This window comes from Octodon degus, unplaced genomic scaffold (genome assembly GCF_000260255.1).
Source record: "Octodon degus isolate 3935 unplaced genomic scaffold, OctDeg1.0 scaffold00254, whole genome shotgun sequence".
NCBI lineage: Eukaryota > Metazoa > Chordata > Mammalia > Rodentia > Octodontidae > Octodon > Octodon degus.
In genome coordinates this window covers 272,718-279,979 of record NW_004524830.1, presented here as the reverse complement: position 1 = coordinate 279,979, position 7,262 = coordinate 272,718, and the positions used below count along the sequence as shown (strand labels likewise).

Genomic DNA, 7,262 nt, shown 5'->3' with positions numbered 1-7,262 from the left:
CTACGTCGGCTGAGAACCGTTTCACGTCAAATTTGGCCCCAGTGCCGAGCCGGCGAAACCGATGAGACATTTTTAAGACCTCTGCTTCCCTCACCCTCAAATGCAGATAGTAGCATAGAAAAAAGGACAAAAATAGAGCAGGGGGCCTCTGTGGTACATATTTATGATGAGGTTGCACCCCCTCAAGACCCTGTACATGAAGGCGCTCGCCAACATACTAAGACTGTGGGTCCTTTAAATTTCTTGATGCTCTGTAGTGGGGGTGAGTCTGACAAACCAAGTCCTAAAAGGACATTTATGGCATTGCGAACCATCTCCTCAGAATCTGAGGATTTGGACGATGTGGAATAAAAGGAAATTACAACGTAGAACAAAATGAAATTAAGAATGAGCTATGCCCTGTGAGCCAAGGTAAGGCTATTGTCACAATTGCTTTCTAAATTGATTGAAAAAATGGAGGTCTTCACCCCTGTAATCTCTGTCTCATTTCACAAAAATTCAGCCCTTACTGCCATCTTTTAACCCTTCTCCATATGAGAAAAAGGAAGCTCCCATAAAAGTTTATAAAAGTGCGATATCTCAGGTTCTTATGCAAGGAAGACAACAGGGAGACCCTCAAGCTTATTCTTTTTTGGCGGAACCACAGATTGAATTCAGAACCATGCGCTTGCCAGGGAAGTGCTTATTCCATTGAGCCACCTCTCCAGTTCCCCTGAAGCTTATTCTGCCCCTTTGGGTTTTTTTCCTCTGGTGGTTCAACAACTCCCACCAAATGCTCAATTTCCCTAGGGGAGTGTACAATGGGAACACCAACCTCTGTTGTTCAACGTTGTTAAAAGATTTAAAGTAGGCTGTTACGGTCTATGGTATATAGTCAACCTATGTGATTGGATTAATGCAAGGATTAACAAATGAACATACATTAATTCTTCATGATTGGGAAGTTTTGTGCCATATAGTTTTGGAGCCAAGTCAATATATATAGCTAGTCTCACTACGGAGCTCAGACTTGTAGTGGTCCTCCTGTTTTCAGCCGCCCCAGCGTGGGGATTATAGGTGTGCGCCATCCCATGCCTGGTCTGGATGGCCAGCTCAGTGTGCCTGGGGGTGGGGCTGGCACAGCATGTAGTGCTGGGGATCATACCCTGGTCCCTCCACTTAGTTCACTGAGCTATCTTGCCAGCCCTATCCTGACCCCTTTTGACCTCTGTGTGCGTGCGCTCGCACACGCTCACTCACTCTCGTTCTCTTGCTCTCTCTCTCTGGCTCTCTCTCTTGTACTTAGTACAAGGTCTTACTACACAGATTGGACTCATAGTGATCCTCCTGTTTTCAACCTCCCAAGCTTTGGAATTATAGGTGTGCACCCTCATGCCCAGTCTCAGTCACTGTCTCACTGTGCCCCAGCAGCAGAACTGCACAGAGGGATTGAACCTTGGTCCCTGTGTTTGCCTAAGCAGGTGCTTTTTTTTTTTTTTTTTTCCCTTTTTTCCTTTTTCATTTTGTCTTTTGGTGGTACCAGGGATTGAACTCAGGACCTTTCACTTGCCAGGCAAACACTTATTCACTGAGTGAATGTCTCCAGCCCTAAGTAGGTACTTTAATCTGCTGAATTATTTGGCCAGCCCCTTACAGACTTCTTTTAAGCAAAATCATGCCAAATGTTTTAACTGTGGGAAAATGAGTCATATGAGAGAAGATTGCAGTAAAGGACAAGATAAAAAGGAAAAAAGGAGATAAGAATAGGAAAACTGCTCATGGACTTTGGTTGTCTGAGATGTAGAAAAGGTAGACATTGGGCTCATGAATACAGCTCCAAACTTGGTTAGAGTGGCCAACCCTTCTAACCATTTTCCAGTTGTAAATGGAAAATGGGCCCAACATCAGGGGCCTGGAGATAAACAATGTGGGATACCCACAGTTTCCTTTGGTTAGCCTGAATTTCAGCCAAAGACAGGGTTTCAGATCTTTTCTATGCAACCTGTGGAAGAACGGCTTTAGATCTGATGGCTACAGAAAATTAGCTTTTGTTCCAAGCTTGTGGAGTTCACAAAATTCTGGAGTTTTTGGCCCTATTCCAAAAGATACTGTAGGTCTTATTGTAGAAAGGAGTAGTATTACTACCTAAGGTGTATTGTACATTTGGCAATTATTGGTAGTGATTATGAAGAGAAATCTTAATATTTACTTCTAAACCTTTTCAAATTAAAACTCAACAGTGAATCGTGCAGCTATTAATCATGCCATATATATTCTCTTTAAAAATGGTTTTGGTACTAAAAAATAATGGTTTTGCTACAAAAGTAAATTAAGAAACACAGGTTTTGATATGTCTGTGGCAATTCACTATTGTTAATCTCATGGTGCATTAAGTGTATTCTTGATTCCGGGTGTACAGTCTTCCAAAATGTAAAATAAAGATTGTTTATTGTGATAAGACTTTCAGATTTAAACCTCTGCCTTTGGGACTGGCCGAATAGCTCAGCGGATTAAAGTGCCTGCAAGTAGGCTCGGGGGTTGGGGGTTCAATCCCTGGGCCTGCTCTGCTGCCCCGGCCCCAGGTTCACTGAGACAGCAATTGAGACTGGGCGTGGTGGCGTACACCTATAATCCCAGCTCTTGGGAGGCTGTAAACAGGTGGATCACTGCAAGTCAAATTTAGTAGTGAGACCCTGAACACCCTGTAGACCCTTCCCTAAAAATACAAAAAACCAAAAAACAAAAAATCCCTCTGCTTTTAACAACAAAAAAACTTATATATATCCCATTTAAGGATGACTCATTAGGTGAAAATTTCATATGTAGTAGAGATGATTGGTTAAAAGTGTTATGTCAACAAAAATTTAAGTATGTCACAAAATGTCATCAGGATTATCTTAATTTTATTTATTTATTTATTTATTTATTTATCTTAATTTTATTTATTTGTGTGTGTATTTGTGTGTGTGTGTGTGTATGTGTGGCCAGCTCAGCCCACCAGGGGGCAGGGCTGGCTGGCATGTGGTGCTGGGGGATTGAACCGCGGTCCCTGATGCTTTTGCTAAGCTTGTTCTAAGTAGGTGCTTTAGACCACTGAGCCATCTCTCCAGCCCATCAGGATTATCTTGTACATTGTTTTGATTTCTAAATTTCTGTGTAAAAATATGTAACCTGACTGTTAATGTTCTATAATAATTTAAATATTAGGATATTCATGGACAATTAGAGAAAGAGCTAGTAACTTAAAAGAAATGTTCATAAACAAAAAGGGGGAATTGGTATGGGAATACACGTGAATACACCTAGATCAGTTGTATGAAAATCTGTTTACATTAAAGTTTTTAAATTGATTGCCAGAGGGATTTTCTGCTACAGACCATCACTGGACAAAAGAAATAGCTGAGAAGTGATTTGGGTGCTGGCTTGATGAATAAAACCTAGACATTGAGCAAACAAATATTTTGATGGAAAAGTAGTACTAACTTGTTTCTTGTAGTGGTTGTTCTGCTTTCATTTCCCATAAGTGCTCATGCTAATTACAGTTATTGGGGCACATCATGCTTATGTGCCTAATCCATTGAATCGGGACCATTGGTGGGACTTTACAGTTCCTATATATGTAAATGAGAGTTCATGGTTACCTGGACCATATGATGTGAGAGGACCCTTGGTCCCACTGGAAGAAGGCATGCTTCTACATTTTTATGAGGTAGGAGTGGAAGGAGGGCCTGTTTACTTTGGCCAGGGGTGTCACTGTTTACAACCCCATCCTCAGGCTTGGTTTTCAGTGGTAAAAAGTGTAACTGAGAAAAAGGGTCACAAAAAGGGAATGTTCATATTGTTATATACTTACAAGCTGTGGAGTTCACAAAATTCTGGAGTTTTTGGCCCTATTCCAAAAGATACTATAGGTCTTATTGTAGAAAAGAGTAGTATTACTAGCTAAGGTGTATTGTACATTTGGCAATTATTGGTAGCGATTATGAAGGAGAAATCTTAATGACATTTACTACTAAACCTTTTTAAATGAAAACTCAACAGTGAATTGTCGAACTATTAATCTTGCCATATATATTCTCTTTAAAAATGTTGGGCTGGTGAGATGGCTCAGTGGTCTAAAGCACCTACTTAGAACAAGCTTAGTAAAGCACAGGGACCGCGGTTCAATCCCCCAGCACCACATGCCAGCCAGCCCCGCCCCCTGGTGGGCTGAGCTGGCCACACATACACACATACACACAAATAATAAAAAATAAAATAAAATAAATTAAAAAAAATGTTTTTGGTACTGGGGGGAGAGAGAGAGAGAGAGAGAGAGAGAGAGAGAGGGATAGGGACAGATTGATGAGGAAAAAATTGCACCTCTTGACATAGCCCTTTTCCAGACTACTAGTGTTGTCTTTATAAGTGATTTGTTATATTGGGAAACCTGTAGAGGGGGGTCACCCTAGTTTTAGTTAATACTTCCAAAGGAAGTGTCATAGATTGTAGCCCTCATGGTTCTGCTTGGTTGGAGGGGCAAAGAAAGGATTTAAGATGGTGGCATAATAGGACTGATGAAGTATATACAAATAATCAAGACAGTAACCAGTCTGTAGTGTGGCACAGAGGGGGAAGTCTCCTGGTGCTCCTTATTTACCTGGAAGATCTATACAACATCATTGATGGAAATTGAGAAACTGCTTATGACCAGCGTCTGCTTGGAAGGGCCATATTTGGAAAAATGTAATAACTAATGCAACACAAGCTCTCATTTAAGAGAAAACTCATTATGTGTAGGCTTGTGTTCACCTCCCACATCTTAAGCTGGTGGGACCAGCCCAATGAAACTCTTCTAATTATACAATTACTTTTATTTACTGTTCTCTGTACACTTGCCTTAACTCTTCTATTAGTCTTAATTTCTCCAGAGGTAGTATATATATTCTTAAAGCAAGAACTGGACTGTGGCTACCTGTGCACCTTTCACGACCTTCCCAAGAGTCTCTGCCTATGATGTTGGTTCAACATTTGATTGACGTCTTGAAGAAAATAACCAAAAGGATGATTTGACTTGCAATAGCTGTAATTTTAGGGATAATTGCTGTCACTGCTACTGCTGCAACAGCTAGGGTAGCCTTAAGTCAAAGTGTTCAGACCCTACATTTTGTACAAGAATGATATAAACATTCTGAACAACTCTGGACATCTCAGAGGACAGATTAACTCAGAAATTGACACCAAATTAAATGATTTAGAATAGGCTGTGGTAATGTTAGGAGATCAGATTGTTGGCTTACACATCAAATACATTTAAAATGTAATTGGAATACTTCCACATTTTGTATTGCTCCCATTCATTGGAATTGAACTCATTTTCCTTGAGAAAATATCAAAAGACATGTATTAAATCATGCAATATTACCGCTGAGGTGTTACAGTTACAACACTATGTAGACTCTACATTTTCACAACAGTTGAAAGAAATAGCTGGGGTGTGTTATTGCGAAGTATATCTGATGGAATTGATTATTAAATTAATCCCTTACATGCTGTAAAATGGCTTGGGAGAGCTGCTGGAATTATATGTTGTGTTTGTACTTGTTTTAGTTTTTTTGTGCAGCCTAGTGGAGAGGTTTAGTGTTATAGATGAGGTCTATAACAGTCACTAAATCAACAGTCTCTATTTTCATTAATGCTTCATAAAATCTAGCATAAGCAAAAAGGGGGAAATGCTGTATGATTCATGATAGTTCTCTGAGGATGAAGTTCAGGGAAAACAAAGAAGGGGATGTTCACCTGGTGGCAAGCTGTCAGGAGAAAACAATCCCATTTGTTTTCTCAAAACTGTCTTAAGACACCAGAGGAGGAAATCTTGTGTACTTCAAAGTTTTAGGGTAACTGCAATATATGACTGGTCAGGATCTTGTGATTTAGAGGGCTTCTTGTACACAGCCCGTTGTCAGTGATTGGTACTTTCTAAGCTTCTCAATAATATACTGGCATGTTCAGTTTGGGGCTCAGACAGACAAGACATCTGAAACCCCTCTGACCAATTTCATCTAGCCTTGCTGTTTTTCTCGCTGCTCCAATCATTGTACAACAGTGCACCACCACTCCTGGCCCTCAAACATAATCTTGAAAGCTGAAACCCAAGGTTCAGCGCTGTCACAGTTGTGATTTTAAAACCTAACACATGCTGCACTAATGAAATAATGAAGACTGTGCAGTAATGGTGAGAAACTCAGGCTTGCCCTGTGTGTGGTTGTTTTCTCTTTAGTTAATATTAGTTAATATTTAGCATCCGCCCATGGTAATAATAACAAAATAACACACATGCTGGCAAAATTTTCAATTTCTAAAGTTGTAATATAGTTTGCCATTTTATCCCTTGTTTTTTAATTTTGTGTTGGGATATTTTATCCTTTTTCTTTATGGTGCCGTGGGGAATGGAGCCCAGGACCTTAAGCTCTCAGTTCCTGGCTTTAGGAATAGTTCTGCCACCATCACTGCCTGCTTCTTAGCTGTCACAAACCAAGAAGAAACTGCAAATAAACCTGTTACTATCTACTTTCTACTTGACAGACAGCATGTTACTGTCTAGGATGTGTTTTGGAGGACAGTGACATAGCATGTGGTGCAGGATAAAGTGCCAGGGAAGGTGGCAACTGAACCACAGATGGACACAAGCCAAGGGTTAGTTGTGTTATTCTGGATCAGGGAGGCAGCACTGAGAGAGGAAAGTTTCTTAATTTAATTGGTCAAGGATGAGTGACTCCAAACAAAGCTTCTGGGGTATTGCTCCTGGCCAGGTGTGCTTCTGTTCTGTGAGCATTGGTGTAGTCATGCCAGATAAGGACCAGGAGAAGACATTGGGAGCAGAAAGAACTTGGGGCTCCCTCGGTATCTTATTTTGGTGGTAGAGCATTGAATTGCTCTTGTCCACCCATGAGCTATATGTTTATTTTTTTATTTTTATTTTATTTTTTTAAATTTTTTTTATTTATTTGTGTGTGTGTGTGTGTGTGTGGCCAGCTCAGCCCACCAGGGGGCGGGGTTGGCTGGCATATGGTGCTGGGGGATTGAACCCATGGTACCTGTGCTTTGCTAAGCTTGTTCGAATTAGGTGCTTTAGACCACTGAGCCATCTCACCAGCCCCAGTAAGGTAATTTAAATAATTAAAATACAAAAATTTGAGGAAGATCAGAGCTATAGCTGGTGAAACTTTTAAGTGTTTTTACTTGAGTCTGGCGATTTATATGCCTGTGCTGACAAATGGAGACACGAGAATTTCAGATCAATC

At 40.5% G+C, this 7,262-nt stretch overlaps 1 protein-coding gene across 1 annotated transcript in view; it reads left to right on the top strand.

The window, feature by feature from the left end:
• Nucleotides 1-7,262, top strand: part of Rab7a (RAB7A, member RAS oncogene family) — a 92,246-nt gene that overhangs the window by 30,762 nt on the left and 54,222 nt on the right. The gene's annotated exons all lie outside the window — the stretch shown is intronic.